This window comes from Ochotona princeps, chromosome 18 (genome assembly GCF_030435755.1).
Source record: "Ochotona princeps isolate mOchPri1 chromosome 18, mOchPri1.hap1, whole genome shotgun sequence".
NCBI classification, from domain to species: Eukaryota; Metazoa; Chordata; class Mammalia; order Lagomorpha; family Ochotonidae; genus Ochotona; species Ochotona princeps.
The window spans coordinates 42,445,459-42,464,238 of record NC_080849.1 but is presented as its reverse complement, the minus strand read 5'-3'; the positions used below and the strand labels follow the sequence as shown (position 1 = coordinate 42,464,238).

Genomic DNA, 18,780 nt, shown 5'->3' with positions numbered 1-18,780 from the left:
TCTAAAATACAGTTTTTAAACAATAAAATCATTAAGGGAAGACACATAGGAAGATAACTAAAGTTCATAGAAGTAGAATTTAAAAAGTTTATTTTGGCACAAGAAAATCTGAAATCCTTATAAGTTTTCTATATACATATTCCTTATTCTTTATGGTGTAACATTGTTTTTGGTTGAAAACCTTTTAAAATAATATATTAAATGTTAAAGGCTTTTCACAATTAGATTTTCAAGTTTTATCACCTGTTAGTTTATGTAACTGTCCCCAAAATTGAAGATATCCAATTCCCAGAGACAATTCACAATGGAGGAAACATAAAAGGATAATATAGTGTAGAATATTCTGATATAACCAGAATATAATTTAAATCTATTACAGTGAAGAACATAAAGCATTTGCACCTTTTTTGGTGTAATACAACTGGCATATATGTTTACAATTATGGAATTGTAAAATTGTGTTTTTAGCTGCAAAACAATTTTTGAAATAAAAGGAGTAATTAATTCATTAGCAGATAGCATCCAAAGATACTCATTGGAGCATTACACAGAAATGAATAAGATGATGATTTGCAATAATAACTTAAATCACAGTACAATATCTATAGTATCTGACAGTATAATATAGACAGTAGTACTGTGGATACTCAATGACTATTGGATAACCACTGGTATGGTCACAAAAAGAAACTAATTTGTGCCAATGTGAAATTCTGTACACTTGGCTGTTTGTCTCTTATATAGAAATAATCTTTGGTCTCCTCTGATGTTTGCAGTTTGTCACTGTTCAGACCCATTACCATTAAAACTATAAATTTTATCATTTATCCCCAAGATTACAGTTTTCTGTTGCTATGCCTCTGTCGCAGAGAAGTCATTTTTATTGCCAATGAGTCTATATTTTTTGCATGACAGACTTGTTTTTCTTGAGTGACTGGGTGTGTTACTCAATGCTCACCATTTGGGAACATATTTCCTCATTGCTTTGCTGAGTTAAATGGAAGAGCTGCAGCACAACAGGTTTCTAGTTTTAATGCATGTATAATGATTTGTTCTTTCCCATTATATTTACATGCATATAAGATCATCCCTCCTCCTAACTCTCCATATGCCCCTGCTATTATTTGTCCCCAAGTTATTACAATGACAGTCATTCATGTCAGAATTACAGCCTTAATTCCTGATATATAAATGTATCATGGCATGGAAAGAGTAGGAAAAGGAAGAAATAAAGCAACTGAATGGTACAGCAGCTTTTTTTTTAGATGCTTTTTCTTTTTTTTAATTATTTTGCATTATGTGACAGTTTCATAGGCTCTGGGAATCTCCCCACCCCTCCCCACGCCCCTCCCCCCTGGTGGATTCCTCCACCTTGATGCAGTATTACAATTCAAATTCAATCAAGATTCTTTCCTTGCAAACGTATACCAAGCATAGAGTCCAGCTGCTTATTGTCCAAATGGGTTGAACAGTTTCTTGGGGAGACCATTTCTGGTCCGAAGTTAGAGCTGGTAGAATATCATCCCAGTCAATTAAGAGTCCCAATATAACATCAACAGCAATTTGCAACATTATGGAATTGACATGGTTTTGAGTAACCAGTATGTTAAAAAAAAGAAAAGCAAGTTCTTAACCACAACCTATGATTAGCTCATTGAAATTTCAATTTTAGTTTATATACAGGACCGGCTGCTATATACCTTAAAATGGCTATAAGGTACCATTCAGCTGTCTCGTGTCTATTTCATTTTAGTATTTAGCCATTTGTTGTGATGAAGTATAATTTTGCTGATCTTGGCAGATTTTAGGATAATCTAGACTGGCTTGTAACTCTAACAAGATATTTGTCTACAATTAAGGTGCAGAACATTTTTTGGGGGGGGGGTGCAGGAAAATCCTCAACACCAGGGTGAGGAGTAACTAATCTTTGTGTCCCACCCAGCGAGGCATGAGCCAATCCACGCCAGCTCTTTCCTGTCAGATTCCAAGCTCTACTTTTTGTTGTTTATTTATTTTAGGTTTTTTTAGTTTGTATGATTGTTTGCTATGAGGGGTTTTCGAAGCGATCCCGATGGTCATTGCAAGGGAGAGTGGGGGTCCAGAGTTGGAGCCAGGCTCGGACCAGAGAAAGCTCTCCTCCCTAGTGCCGAAGGACATTTATTGTACAGCAGCTTTTCATTTTCAATTGTATTTACACATTAAACTGATCATTTTAGCAATCAAGCTTGGCATTTTCCCTTCTGCACCAGCTGATTGCATGGGGACCTTCATGATCAATGTAAAATTCAGAAGCCCCGTACAACAGTGGTAAATGAAGAGATTGGTATTTATCTTACTATGTGGCTTTCTCATGCCTCATCCTACGTGTGCTGTATAACTTGAGCCTTACAATAGAGTTCTGCTAGTTCTACTCTACTTTGGTGGTCTAAGAACCCAGGTAATGACGGTTACCATAAACAGTACACTTCTAATACAGATCACGATTTTACAACCAAATTGAAGGGGTGGGGATTGAAGCACAACAGGCACTTCAATGCCTACATTTCTTATGACTGTTCATTTCAGTACCAGGTCCTCCAGTGCAATGCAGCTTCCTCCTAATGTATGTGCTGGCAGGCAGCAGATGATGATATAGATACTTGGATTCCTGCCAGACACATGGGAGACCTGGACATAGTTTCTGGCTCTTTGCTTTTGCCTGGCTTAGCCTTCACTGTCGCAGCATTTGGGAGTAAGTCAGCAGATGGGGATGGAAGATGGGTGTCTGTCTCTCTCTTGATCTCTTCCTCCCACCCCACCCCTCATGGCCATTCCTCTCCATCTGCCTTCCTTTTCCTCTGTCACTCTGCCTTTAAAATAACTTTAAAAAGTCAAAGTTCAGTTTTTATGCAGGGGTATTTCATTGTTCTATTGGTACTGTCTGTTCTGCATTAAAGTATCTAGATATGTCCTCAAAAGGAATTGCTAAGTGCAGATTGCTTCAGCCTTTCTAATCAATAGGTCTGCTTATCCTTATGAAAATATCACACACCTTTTTTACTTAAACTTTCTAAAAAATTTTCAGATGAGGTCATGTTGTTCCTCCAATTCTTTTTTCAAAATACTGTGCCTATTATATGTTCTTTGTATTTCCACATAATGCATACAGTTTCTGACTCAAAAACTACTGAAATTTGATAACAATTTTTTGGAATCGGTAGATCAGTTTAGGATTATCACCTTAATGTTAAATCTTCAAGAAATGGTATCTTTCCATTTATTTGTCACCTTTAATTTTTCTCACTTTCTATTTTGAATGCTAATTAAAATTTTCATGCTATCATGAATTTGTTTTTGCTTTGTAAACATTTATTTGAAAGTGACACAGTGGGAAAATAGGAAATCTTTTATCCACTGGATAATTTGCCAAATGCCTGCAACAGCCAAGTTTGAACCAGGCTAATGAAAGGGGAGAGGAAATCGATTGGGGTTCATGGGTGGGGCCCAGGGTCTTCCTGTTGAATTAGCAAGATGGTGGATCAGAAGCTACAGTGGAACTCAATCCTAGGCACTCAAGTATGCGATGAAGGAGTCTCTCATGCCAGCTTTACCTCCTGCACCCAATGGCAATCCTTCGATTTCTTATTCATTGCTAGTACATGAAAACACCACCTTTTAATTTTCTTTCATGAGTATACTCTTGAAGGTCTGTGGATATGTATTTAAAACACTTACTTTGTGACACAATGTTGTGAAGTTTTTGCATAAAAGAGATCTTCAAAAGTTTTCTGGAAAATGTATGTGATGACAAGACTAGTCATAGACTTCAATTTTGGGTCCAAAATAAACTTAATTCCTGTTAGAAGCAGTCACATCTTTCGTATTTTCAATGCTTTGTTACATGGTTGCTAGTTTAATTTTGGAGGTTCTTTAAGACGATCTACATGTAAAATCATGTGATTTGAGAACACTCAGCCTTTAATTCTACTTAAAAAAATTTTTTGTTGGAAAGTCAGATTGACAGAGGAAGAGAGAGAAGATCCATCCACTGATTTACTCCCCAAGTGGCTGCAATGGCTGGAGCTGAGCTAATCTGAAGCCAGGAGCCAGGAGTTTCTGCTGGGTCTTCTGTATGGGTGCAAAGCCTCAAGGCTTTGGATCATCCTCTACTGCTTTCCCAGGCAGCAAGCAGGGAGCCAGAAGTGAAGCAGGGCTGCCGGAATACAAACTGACACCCATATGGGATCCTGGAGCATGCAAGGCAAGGACTTAGTCTACTGGGCTACCACACTGGGCCCTAATTCTACTTTTTAAATATGCAAGCCATTGAGTTTCTTTGATTGTCTTGTAATGGACAGGATCGTCACTATGTTGTACAGAATTCAGGAGAATCAATGTCTTGCTCTTGATCTTGAAAAACATTGCCTTTAACCAGTAAGTTCCGTGTTGGCTCACTTGCATCCATTATCAGATTGAGGGGGGATCCAAAGCCAAGGTTGTGAGAGTTACCATTTCCTGGATAAATGATCTAGTATGTGCTTCCCTGCCTATTTTTATGGTGTTTTTTTATTTCTATTTTATTTTTCGTGATGTGATCCCATAAGCACTGGTATTTCCCCTTTCACTCTCCTACTATGCTACCCACTCCCCACTGTTTTCCTCCATGTTACAGTAGTATAGTTCTTTAACAGTCACAAGTCCATCTTTCTATTATTGAAGTATATCCTGACATTATAGGTATAAAAAATGGTAGAAAATTCAGCATCCTATTGTCAACATATATTTAACAGTTTCATTGGGAGTCCATCTTTTTTATTTAGGAGTAGATGCATACTGCAATGGATCTTCACTTCCCGGTTTGCTAGTCTCCATTCTTTAGTTCATGTATGAGAAACTATATATAAATGCTTACATGTGCATTTAAATTGATCTTGTATTTTGCATGAAAGTTGCATTACATCAGAGAGAACATACACTACTTTTTGGAACTGGGGACTGATTTATTTCACTGGGCATAATTTCAGCAGTTGGGATCATATTGTTGCAAATAATGAAAATTCTTAATAACTGAGTAGTATTCTGTGATATAAATGCATCACTGTTTCTTTATTCCACTTTGAACAGATATTTGGGTTATTTCCATGTTTTGCTATTGTATATAGTGCTACTGTAATATAGGCTTGCAGGTCAGTGGAGTAATGCAAATTTCACTTCCTTTGGTTGTATTCCCAGGAATGGGATAGCTCGGTCAAACAGTTCTCAATTTTCAGTTGACGGAGCACTCTCCATACCTACCTCCACTACTCTGCACTGCCACCAACAGTGGAGTAGGCTACCTTTCTCTGCACATCCATACCAGCAGGTGGTGTTAGTAGATTTTTAATGTACAGCAATATTGAGTTAGGTGGAAAGTGATCATATTGCTTTAATCATTTAGTACAAATTTACTTCAAAATGTTCATGAAATATGGTCCAGCCTCTATGGAAATCAGTATGGTGAATATTCAAACAACTCAAAATCAACATAACGTATGATCCAGCAATAGCACTCCTAGGAATATATCCAGAACAATTGTTTTATGAGAAACCAACATGCACTCCTATGTTCATAGCAGCACAGTCAGTAATTGCAAAAAACGTGGAAGCAGCCAAAATGCCCATCAACAGAGGATTGGACCTGGCAATAAGGGAAATCCAAATTAAAACATCAATGAGATACCACCTAACGCCAGTAAGGGTGGCCCACATGAAAAACACCAACAACACTTGCTGGCGAGGTTGCGGGGATAAAGGAACCCTACTCCACTGCTGGTGGGGCTGCAGGTTGGTACAGCCTCTATGGAAATCAGTATGGAGAATATTCAAACAACTCAAAATCGACATACCGTATGACCCAGCTATAGCACTCCTAGGAATATATCCAGAACACTTGTTTTATGAGAAACCAACATGCACTCCTATGTTCATAGCAGCACAATCAGTAATTGCAAAAACATGGAAACAACCAAAATGCCCATCAACAGAGGATTGGATAAGAAAGCTATGGTTCATCTACTCCATGGAATACTACTCAGCTATTAAAAAAAACAAAATGCAGTTCTTTGTGGCCAAATGGGCCAAACTGGAAACCATAATGCTAAGGGAAATGAATCAATCCCAAAAGGTTAGATACCACATGTTTGCCTTAATTTAATATGATATGATGTTAAGCATATCATGTTATGTTATGGATATTATGTCATTTGTATTATATTAACTAAAATTGAACTGTGAATGGGGGGTCACAGAAAGTGGTTAAGAAATCGCATTTACTTTTAACATGCTGGCTGCTCAATACCATGTCAATTAATTCCATAATGATGTTAATTGTTGCAGATGGTATATTAGTGCTTTTATTTGACCAGGAAGATACTCTGCTGACTCTGCCCTCAGACCAGAGAGGGTCTTCCCAATAAGTAGTTGGACTTGTCTGGACTATGGGATGTTGGACTCTATGCTTGGCAAATACTTGCAGGGAGGGAATTTCAACTAAACTTGAACTATGGTTATGCAGCGGGGTGGAGGAACCCACAATGGGGGGAGGGTAGGGGGGAGAATCCCAGATTCTACGTAATTACAACACAATGTAATTAATGAATAAATTTAATAAAAAAAATTTTAAAAAAACAGAGGATTGGATAAGAAAGCTATGGTTCATCTACTCCATGGAATACTACTCAGCTATTAAAAAAAACAAAATGCAGTTCTTTGTGGCCACATGGGCCAAACTGGAAACCATAATGCTAAGGGAAATGAGCCAATCCCAAAAGGTTAAATACCACATGTTTGCCTTAATTTAAGATGATATGATGTTATATATAACATGTTATGAATGTTATATGTTGTGTATAAACTAAAATTGAAATGTAAGTGAGGTGGTCACAGAAGGTGGCTAGGAACTCGCATTTACTTTTAACATATTGGTTACTCATTACTATGTCAATTCCATAATGATGTAAATTTTTGCTGATGGTATGTTGGAGCTTTCAATTGACTGGGATGATACTCTGCTGGCTCTGTCTTCAGACCAGAAAGGGTATACCTAAGAAGCCGTTGAACTTGACTGGACAATAAGATGCTGGACTCTATGTTTGGTATACGCTTGCAATGGGGGAATCTCAACTGAACTTGAGCTGTGGTTATGCAACAAGGTGGAGGAATCTACCATGGTGGGAGGGTTTGGGGAGGGGTGGGGAGAACCCAAGTACCTAAGAAACTGTGTCACATAATACAATGTAATTAATGAATTAAAAATAATAAAAAAATATGGGTCAATGGAAAACTGCATGATTGTAATTTTTGCATCAAAGTATCTTACCTTTTCATTTTTGTTTTCCACAAATGTGAAATACACTCATAAAATCTTAAATATAAATGACCAGTTTTCAAACATCTAATGAATTGTAGCAATGAATGCTTAGGTTTGCCTCACTAGCTTTCCTATTCTAAGTTTCCCCACCCAGGGCCAACATAAATATTCTCAAAATATAAACATCATTAGGATGTAATCAAATGAAATAATTCAAAGGCAACTTATACAATAAAATAAAATATTTGGAAGCAATATGATAAGAGGAAAATCTTCATAACTTATTGCTAATTTCAACCTAGTAACTCCCCCAAGAAAACCTAATAGCTAGATTGTTAAATGGTAAAATATTGGGATAGACATTATTCTGAAGACAGAAATAATTAAAAATATTATCAGAGAAATACAATCAAAACCACAATGAGTAAATACTTTTTCATACCTATAGTATGATTTTTACAGGAAAAAATTAAAGGTGGTTGTGATGTGGGAAAATGAGAGCCCTTGTACACTGTTAAAGGGGATGTAAAATGGTTGAAAATAGAATGAAGTGTGATATTTAATATTATGTCAACTTTACTGGATTAAAATGTGCTCAGTTAGCTGGAAAAACATTTCCTTGTATGTGGCAGTGAGGTGAATATAAAATGAAAACAGCATTCAAATCAGTAGGCTAGCTAAAGAAGATGGTCCTCTTCAATGTGAGTGGGCAGGACCCAGGCTGTTGAGGCCAGAAAAAAAGTAAACTATTTCTTTAAACCACTGGGCTTGCTGGATTCTTCATAGCTCAGATATTAGATTCTGGCTTACAGTTATGCAAACCAGTTCTTACTGTTTGGTGAGGATGAGGGTTTATAGTCCCGTTGATCCAGTAGCTTTGGAGAACCATGACTTACAGATGTTTCACAAACACACAAAAAAGCTACCAGAGTCCGGCGCAATAACCTAGTAGCTGAAGTCCTTGCCTTGCATGTGCTGGGATCCCATATGGGTGCTGGTTCTAATGGTTCTAATCCTGGCTGCCCCACTTCCCATGCAGCTCCCTGCTTCTGACCTGGGAAAACAGTCAAGGACAGCCCAAAGCCTTGGGACATTGCACCCATGTGGGAGACCCAGAAGAGGCTCTAGGCTCCCAGGCTCATACTGGCACAACTCCAGCCTTTGCAGCTGCTTGGGGATTGAATCATTGGATGGAAGATCTTTTTGTCTCTCTTCTCTGAATATCTGACTTTTTTATAAAAATAATTTTTTAATTTTGCTGAACCTGGCTTTTTTATTCGGGAAGTCTAGACTGGCTTATAACTCTAACAAGACTTAAGTCAACAGTTTAGGTGCATAACAGTTCTAAGGAGGGGTGTGCAGAGAAATCTTCAATGCCCTAGTGAGGAGTAACTAATCTTTGTGTCCCACCTATTAAGATATAAGTGAGTCCACGCTGACCGTTTCCTGATTCGAGGCTTTCCTTGTTCTCTATCTATTCTATATTTTTTGTTTAGTTGGTTGGTTGGTTATTTGTTTGTCTTGAGGTGTTTCCAGAGCAATCCTGATGGTCATTGCCAGAGAGGGTGTGGACCCAAAGTTGGAACCAAGCCAGGACCAGAGAGAGCTCCTCTCCCTAGTCCCGAAGGAAGTTTACTGTTCTCCTGTTGCTGCGGACTGCTCAGGGCTCTTGGCTGTTGTTCTGATACTCTTGGATCCTGTGAGGGAGGATTTGGACTTCTCCCATCCCGTGTGAGATATTCAAGTGGGAGTGGATAACCTCAGAGTTCATGGCCTCCGAAGGCATTCCAATTCCCCTTGGTCCCCTTGGTAGTTGGGATGTAGTCCTTGGTGCCCGTACTGATAGTCCTTGGTGAGGATCCGGGAGTCTTCAGGGTTGGGATACCAGCCTCCTCCTGTCCTTCTACTCCGCTCTGGGGTTCCCCCCTGCTCTATGCATATGACCTCCTATTAAGAGGTTGTCAGGATCGCTCTTGATTCCCCAAATGTCTTTGTATTTTAACTCTTGTCTAATTCTGATTCGAATCTGTTGTCTATGAGTTACCAGTTATGATCCTGGTAGGTTGTATTTCACGTACACCTCACACATTCTAGGGAGATGGAAGATTCTTCTGCTCTTCCGCTCCATTATGGAATAGCATAGGGTATTGAAAGTATATTAGGTTTTACAGTTCTTTGATGTAGATCATAAGCAGTTTGACTCACATTGATTGTTGGTTCATTGGTTATTTCACAATAACTTATTGCATGTTGGATAGGCTGTTTGAAAAAATATGGAATGCTTCACGAATTTGCGTATCATCCTTGCGCAGGGGCCGTGCTAATCTTCTCTGTATCGGTCCAATTTTAGTATATGTGCTGCCGAAGCGAGCACAAAATAATTTTTTTAAATTACCATATGAGAGACCTTCAAAAGTTCAAGAAAAATAAAATCTTAAAATGAATTTGAGTTTAAAATTTTAAACCATGTGTACTTTTATTTATCAGCAAGACAAGAATCTAAGAATAATTTCAAGTATTTTTATAAGAAAATGAACTTTTTAATTATATTCCTACTGACTTTTTGAAGTAACCTGATACATGTAATTTTCTTTGGATTCATATATCCACAAGCATTTAAGATGTTTAAGTAGTTGGTTGTTATGAATAGTGATAAAAATGAATTTAGGAATGCTAATCTCTGAGATCCTGATTTTAATTGTTTTGAATTAATGTACAGAAGCAAGATTTCTAGATCTTATGAAAAATCTTCAAAGAGTTCCTGGAAAAGAATATTATGAAAAGTATGTGCACATTTCATTTTTATATGAATATAACGTCTTTGAATTCTATTTCTATAAACTTTTCTGAATTAACTTCTTATATACAATAGATTTTCAGCCTTCAAACATTTCCAAAAGATGAACCAGTCTGAATGAAAGTAAAGGACATCATGCTAAGTGAAATGTGCCAGTCAACAATAGATAAATATTTCATAATTCCACTTACATGAAGTCTGAGTGAAAGGTTGGTTACTAGAAACTTGGAAGGAAACAGAAATAAAAGCTTCTATTCAATGGGTGTAATGTTTTGTTTATATAAATTTGAGAGAATTGGTATATGAAATAGTGCCTACAGTTATCAGATTTTTCAGAGTGCAATATGATATTATTACCTTAGCATAATAGAACCGAAGGGAAAAAATTAAAGCCAAATGTAAGTGCTTACAACACTGATGGTTTCTCACTCCTCCAGGCAAACCAAGGTCTTGCTGGAAGCTTCACTCCAGACCTTTGTATCCTAGACAGAAAAATGACCATTAAATCTACCCATCTGTGGCAAACAGTGAAACAGGTGCTTGAAACTTCTATGCTACATGATAGGAATCACTTTATTCTCATAGCTTTATCTAAAGCAATTCACACCCAGCTTCAAAGGAGAACAATTATTTCAAGTTCCCAGATAGAAAGTTACAATTATTTTGCTATCATAATTGGCATAAATGTAAAATATTTTCCTCTCTATATTCATGTTAATACTGTCAATCTGGGGATTGGAATTTTAAGAAGTGGGTCCACTGGGAAATTAAGGATGAAGGCAGCATAGCTACTTTGATCCTAGGTTTCTCAAGTTTCAACTGTGAGAAACAAATTTAAGTTAATGAGCCATCCAGTACACAATATTCTGTTTCCACACCTCTAGCACTCTAAAATGATAGCATTCTTTTAAAGTATAAACTAATAATCTAACATCATGAGTGGGATTCACAACAAAGTCTTGAATATTCTGAACATGTCAGGTCATGGTAGTTTCATCAGTTGGCACACTTTCAGAGCAGTTGTCAGAATTCTTAGTAGCATTGCCAGAAAGTTGATCCTTGAAGCCTCTGCAAATCCACAGAATTTTCCAGGAAAAGAAAGCTCTCAATTTTCACAAGCTTTCTCAATCAGTCCAGAGAAATGGAAATAGTACAAATGGAGCTGACTTTCCATGCACATAACTAAGCAGAGACTCATAGTGGAGGGGAACTTTGTGGGGACCTCGCTGTCTCACTATGCATTAAGCCTCTTTCTGCAACACCAGCATCCCCTTTTAGGGACAGTTCCAGTTCTGGCTGCTCCAATTCTAATCCAGCTTCCGCTGTTGTGTCTGGGAGGGCAGCAGAAAATGACCCATGTGCTTGGGCTTCTGCACCCATATGGGAAGCTTGAATGTTTCATTATGGCTTTGGTCTGGCCCAACCCCAGCCTTGATGACCATTAGGAATCTAAGGAAAATAGAAGATATTCATATTCATTCACTCTCTCTCTCCATAGCTCTGCTCTTGAAATGATTGTTGGTGGTCTCCTTTGCCCTGCAGAAGCTTCTTAATTTGATGTAATACCAATTGTTTTGGTTACTTGCCTGTGCTTCAAGAGTTTTTCCAAGAAGTCTTTGGTCTTTGCCTATGACTTGAAGTGCTGCCAATGTTTTCTTCTGGTAATTAAATGGTATCAGGTTCTAGATTTACATTCTTAGTTGATTTATAATTTTTTTTTGCACAAGGTGTAGGAAAAAGCTCTTCATATTTCTTCATACATGCAAAAATTTTCTCATTTTTTGAAGAGTGTCATTTCTCCAGGTATTGATTTCAGTTAATTTGTCAAAAACTAGTTGACTATGGGTGCATGGGTTAATGTCTGGGATATCTATTCTGTTCCATTCATTTGCATGTCTATTTTTTGAGCCACCACCAGACTGTTTGGATTACAACTGTTCTGTGGTATATCTTCAACTCTGATATTATGATGCCTCCAACTTTGTGTGTGTTCTTTGGGATTGCTTTAGCTATTTGAGACTCTTGTTTCCATGCATGAGAAGAATGTTCGATATTTTAATTGGAAATATGTTGAGTCTGCAAATTTCTTTCATTAGAATGAACATTTTGATTATATGAATTTCAGAGTCTCTGTTAAGAGCCTTTTGGTTCACCTATACAAAGGATCATGCCATCTGCAAGCAGACGACTTGACTTGCTCCTTTCTAATTTGTATTCCCTTGAGTCCCTTTTCTTGCCAAATGGTTCTGTCTATTCAGAACAACAGTGATTAACTGTTGTCTATGCCTGGATCTTCGTGAAAATGCTTCCAATTTTTCCCACATTCACTGTGATACTCATTATGGCTTTAACATTTATTGCCTTGACTTTGTTGGGGAATGTTCCTTCAATACCCAATTTACTTAAGGATTTTTTTTAAATCATAAAGGCTATTTAATTAAATGAATTTCACATTTTGAATTATTCCTGCAGAGCATTGATAAATTCCACTTGGTTTGGGTAAGTAATTTTCTGATAAGTGAATTCCATCACTTGGTATCTAGTCCAGGATTTTTACATCCATGTTCATCAGGGATATTGATTTGGTTCTTTGTTTTATCTTTTTATAGTTTAGATATTAAGGTGATGTTGGTCCCATAGAGTTTATGAAGACTTCCTCCCTTTCAATGGTTTTGATTAGTTTGATAAGAATTGGAATTAATTCTTGACAAGCTTAGTAGAATGCAACTACCTGGTACCTTGACTTTGCTGTTTGGAAGTTCTTCATTACTGATTAAATCTCGATTTTAGTTGCTGCTCTACTTATTTTTATTTCATCATGACTCAATTTTGGTACATTGTATGTGTCGAGAAATGCATCCATACCTTCATAGGTTTGAATTTGTCATATTTGTTAGCAGTGATTCTTGTGGTGCTTGTTATATTTCCTTTTTCATCTGATTTTTACTGATTTTGTGTCTTTCCATTTTCTTTTGTTGCTGATAATTTGACTAATGGTGTATTGGCTTTTGAAAGTTCTTCAAAAAATCAGCTCTTCATTTATCTTATACAGTTTTTTGTTTTTCTGTTTTGCTTCTTTCTGCTAACTTTGGGTTGGGTTTTTTGTTTAGCAAGTTTCTGGAGATGCACTGACAGATCACTTATTCAACGCCTTTCTAATTTCTTGATGCAGGCATTGATTGCTTTGAAGTTTCCTCTTAACATTGCTTTTACTGTGTCCCATAAGTTTAGATGTTTTGTTGTCATCTTAAGTTTTCAGGACTTTTTATTTTCCTTTTGATGACCCGCTTTTCATTCAGTCACCTATTTTTAAATCCCCATGTATTTTGTATAATTTCTTGTATATTTTGCTTGGTTTGGAGCATCATTACATCTCATAAATGATACATTGCATAATTTAGGATTTCTGAATTTTCTGAATCTTGCTTTGTGGCAAAGCACATGGTCTATCCCGGAGTAAATTCTATGCACTGAGGAGAAGAATGCATATTCTGCATCTATGGAATACAATGTTCTGTAGATATCAATTAAGTCTAGCTTGGCTGTTTCTTGATTTTTCTGTCCAGTGGTTCAGTCCACTGAAGAAAGTGGATGGTTGGAGTCCCCCATTGTTATTATATTGGAGTCTATGTCTCCCTTTAGATCAATTACATTGTAACTAGTCAGGTGTCCTGGTATTGGATACATATAGGTTTGCTATAGTCACTTCTTGTTGAATTCATCTGTTAATCTTCAAGTAATGCCTGTCGTCATCTCTTCTAATTTGTACTGGACTATCTTTTTCTGATATTAGAATGACTACATTTCCATTTCCATGGAATATATTTTCCCATCTTTGCAATTTCAGCTTGTGTGTCTGTGTTGCAGAGGTCTGTGTCTTAGAGGCACCAGGTAGATGGATATTCTTTTATCCATCCATGCAGTTTACATATATTGGAGAATTTAGGTCTTTTGCTTTCAGAGTAATTACTGAAAGGTAACAACTTGGTCATTCCATAACTACTCTCATTATTTGCTTTAGAATTACTTTGTACTTTTAGTAAGGAGATTTTCTACTTTCATATTTTTAAAAAGATTTATTTTTATTTGAAAGAGCTCTTCCATTTGCTGATTCACTCTCCAAATGTCACAAAAGCCACAGCTGAGCCAATCTGAAGCCAGGAACATCCTCTGCTGCTTTCCGAGGCACAAATAAGGAACTGGATCATAAGTAAAGCAGCTGAGACCAGAACTGTGCCTATACAGGATGGCAGCACCAAGGCAAAGGCTTAGTCTATTATGCCAGAATGCTATCCCCAATTTCTTTTATTATGATAGTTAATACTTTTTTATTTTTTGTATATTGCACACCTTTGTCATTTGTACAGTAATGGGTATGGTGGCAATGTCTATAAGATTTACATATTTTTATTGAAAAGCAGATTACAATGAGAAGGAGAGAAAGAGACCTTCCATCTGCTGGTTCACTTTTCAAATGGCTGCAAAGCCAGGAGCCAGACACTTCTTCCTGGTCTCCCACATTGTTGAAAGGGCACAAGGGCTTGGCCCATCCTCCACTGCTATCCCAGGCCATAATCAGGGAGCTGGATTGGAAGTGGAGCAGCCAGAAGAGGAACTAGCATTCATATGCTGGTACTTGCAAGTGGAGGGTTAGCCAATTGAGCCATGGCACTGACCCAAAAGTGGTGGAAAATTGTTTAAAATTTTTCTTTCTTTTGGAAGTCTATTTTGCTTTCACTTTAAAATGACAGTGTTGCTGGGTAAAGTATTCTGGGTTCGCAGTTGTTTCTTTTGGGACCTGGACTATGTTTACACCATCTCCTAACCTGTAAGGTTTCTGTTGAGAAATCAGCTTGGTCTAAATGAAGATTCTCTGAATATCATCTGGCCTTTCTCTCCTGTGCATTGAGAATATGTGTTTTATGTTTTAAGGTGGAAAGTTTGACAATAGTGTGTCAGTGGAGAACATTTCTGATCATGCCTGTTGGGAGTACTTCTGATTGTTTTATTTGGATGGCCTTTCTTTAAGGACATTTTCTGCTATTTTTCATTGTATAGGCCTTCTAATCCATGTGCTCCTTCCACAGATGCAGGAACCCCCACCATATGTATCTTTGAGATACTTCTAAGGGCTTGTTTTTTAACTCAGATACAACTCTGGTTGTTAAGGATTTCCACTGTAATTTCTTTGAATTAATCATTTCTAATATTTTGATTTGCTTTTCTTTAATACCTCTATCCATGCAAAATTTGCTCCTCCATATGATTTATGGATTTTTTTAATGTCAAGGATTTGTCTCTGTAAGTTAAAATTCCAGCTAAGATTCCAAGTTGGGTGTGGTGGGTTTCAGAGGAAGCAATGATCATGACTGTTAGTGTAATCTCAATTTCACATCCTGTTTCAAAAGGATCAGTGCCCAGGATTAGACTAAAGTAGCTGTAACTCTCTCACACACCAGCACATGCACCACACAAGAGATCTGTATTATTCTTGGTGTGAGCACAGAGCCCTGTGCATCTTGGAAAAAGAGGGATCTCTCAGCCCCTGATGTCCGACCTACGGAATTTCCATGACCCAGCTACGCACCACACACTATCATGTAGTCAGATTTCTCACTCTGCATGCAAGACTCTAAGTTGCAGGGTCTGAAGAGCCTCTCAGCTCTGTAAGCCTGCCCACCCTTAGAGAGTAGAAGCATTCCCTGTACCAATTACCTTAGGAGGGCCTGGGCAGCCTGCACCCCTGAGCCTATGGAAGGCTGGAGCCTCCAGCAGTGTCACTAATCTGGACTGAAAGTCCATGAGAATGCCTTGGACGGAATCACCTAGTTGTATGTTCCTATAAAGATCTAGGCGCACACTACAGCTGCTGCAACCTTAGCTGCTGTGCAGTCGCTCCCAGTTAGTCTGGACTTGCTTCAAAATGATGCTTTGTCCCCTCTGGACTGGGTACTTCATAGGCAAATGGAGGGAAGAAGTGTTTCCACCAACAATGATCTGTTAGAACCCAGTCCCCAGCTCAGACTGCTGTCTGAACCTGGAATCAGTGTGGTCTGTGAGATTCTATGTCACGAACTGTCACCAGTGACATACTATACACAAATGATACATACACATATACCTTATATATGGACATGAGGGTCTGCAGATTTTGTTACCCATTATAGGAGTCCTGAAACCCCTCTCCACGTAGAGATGACTACCTCTGTGGATGTTGCCAGGCACTATTTTTTTTCTTTTTTTTAAATTACATTTCATTATGTGACAGTTTTATAGGCTCTGGGGATGCCCCAACCCCTCCCTGTACCCTCCCCCCATGGTGGATTGCTCCACCCCATTGCTGTATTACATTTTTGTGTTTTTTTTTATTACATTGCATTATGTGTCATGGTTTTACAGGCCCTGTGATTCTCCCCACCACCACCATAGTGTATTCCTCCACCTTGTTGAATTACCACAGATCAAATTCAGTTGAGATTCTTCCATTGCGTGCATCTACCAGGCAAGAAGTGCCGCATCTTATTGTCCAGAGAAGCTCATCAGTTTCTTGGGGAGGCCATCTCTGGTCCAAAGGTAGAGCTGGAAAAGTAGTTTTGATAGTTTCACAGAACTGTATTGCTGCCAGTCTCACCACTCCAGGCACGACGCGGTCACTGGAGAATCCACTGATATACTCCATCATATAGTCTCCAGTTGGGCCATTTTTTCATTGTCAACATATAGCTGAGGTGGTCGATTGACTTGCTCTGTCCTGTCATTTGATGTTTGGCATCCAAAGACCGAAAGCTCGATTGCGGGGATCCCAGAAGAAACTTTGTGAGATTCCTGTATGCACCAGCAGGCACAGGGCCCGGCAGTCCATCACCCCTATCGGCTCGTGATTGCAGTTGCTGGGCTGGTTCCGTATTCCATCCCTGTTTTCTACTTGACATTCCTAGTTGTTCACTGCTTTTGTCACGTCCGGACCTGGCTTGGCCCATACTCTGTTCTGGTACTCGGATTTGCCAGTGGATGACGTGAAGTGGCTCAGCCTGGTCTGCCCCAACCCATGCCAAATGTATGCCTGTGAGATTCTTTCCATGACCTCTTGGCTGTTTCCTTCCATGCTGCTTGTGCTTACCTGCAGGGGAGTTGCCTAGGCTCCTCCATCAGAGCCCCTCCCAATACCAGATTTTGCGCATACCAGTGGGTCCATGAGCCAGCACTGTTCATTTCACTTCCTCTCCTAGTAGGATTAGTGGATTCTTCCCAACTGGTCTTCAACCCATTCTGTTTCTTGCTGTTGGATGTTTCAGCCCAGCCACGGCTCATCCATACCCACATATAGGGCTCAGTTGGGGTTAGGACGTAGCCTAGTCCGTCCTACATCTAACCTGGTCCTTCACAGCATCAGAAAGTGTTGCAGTCTGGCCTGGCCCTGTGCATCTTATCCCAGTCCACACTTGTGCCAAGGGAGACAACTGTATCCTGACCAGACGCAGCCCCTTTCCAGCTCATATGCCCCTTGGTGGGAACCTCCACCCAGCTACAGTGTTCCCTTAGCCCCTCAACCACAGCCTGTTCCCAGCTAGTGATCTGCCTGCCTGTGGTTGCTGTGACTCAGCTTGGCCTAGCCCGTCACCTGTCACAACCTTAGGCTTAGACACTGCAGATCAGCGTCCGTGACTCACACAGACCAGTTGGTATAAAAACTTAGCTGGGCATGTCCTGTGCTCCACCCTGGTTACCAACCTTAATTGTGGGCTAAGGTGTGCTCTGTATGCCAGGCACTAATTTATACATTCATTTTAAAGCCTTGATTTAGTACAGGTCATTACCTTTACTAGAGGTAATACTGGTTCCCTTAAAATGTAAGTGACTTAGCCAAAACTGAGTCACAAACTCTGATTCAATTCAAAGTCCTCTTATCAAAGCAATCCGTACTCATTCTGTGCCTTGCAACACACATGTGTAATTCAGGAAACCAGACATCTGGGCAAGGATGAGAACTTCAGATCCAACTACAAGCATGCAGAGGATGCTATCAACAACAGCCTTAATTTTGCCAACTCTAATTTAAGTATCTGTTGAGTTTTTAAAAAATAGCTCTGCGAAGTTGCACTACCTTAATATTGTTTAATCATCTTCCCCTAATCAAAAGTTGAATTAAAGTACCTACAAATGCAGACTTCCTTTGAGTGCATGTTTGCATGGTATATCCCAAAAGTGGCCCAAATTTCATGCAGTGCTGTTGAAGGAAGCGCACATCACCATTTGTCTCACCAGCTGGAACTGGCTGACAGGTTACTGCCAGATCTGTCTTCATGAACCTTTTAAATCAAAAGTAAAATTGAACATGGCATCACCAAATATGCCATTACTGCTAAAAGCAAGAAAATAATATCGCACATCAATTTGAAATACTAAAACAGGCTTACATCACATGTAGTCTCTCTTAAGAAACCTGGAATGAGAGGTGAAAATAAGTAGTGTAGACTGCAAATATGCTTCCTACACCTGAGATGAAACTTCTTAGCAGAGAACACTACTGTGGTGACAGCAGTACGCTTTTCTTCATTTATAAGGACACTCACGATTTTTGTATAAAGGAGAAGGAGCTAATGACACACTAGGTAGAGACGCCTCCGGAAGGAATAGCATATGACACATACAGAGA

At 38.8% G+C, this 18,780-nt stretch overlaps 1 non-coding gene across 1 annotated transcript; it reads right to left on the bottom strand.

Annotated features, from left to right (window-relative positions):
* Positions 1–9,594: 9,594 nt before the first annotated feature.
* On the bottom strand, positions 9,595–9,701 carry LOC118758099 (U6 spliceosomal RNA). Its single transcript, XR_004995527.2, has one exon. It is a non-coding gene; the product is annotated as a U6 spliceosomal RNA (small nuclear RNA).
* Between the last annotated feature and the right edge of the window lie 9,079 nt (positions 9,702–18,780).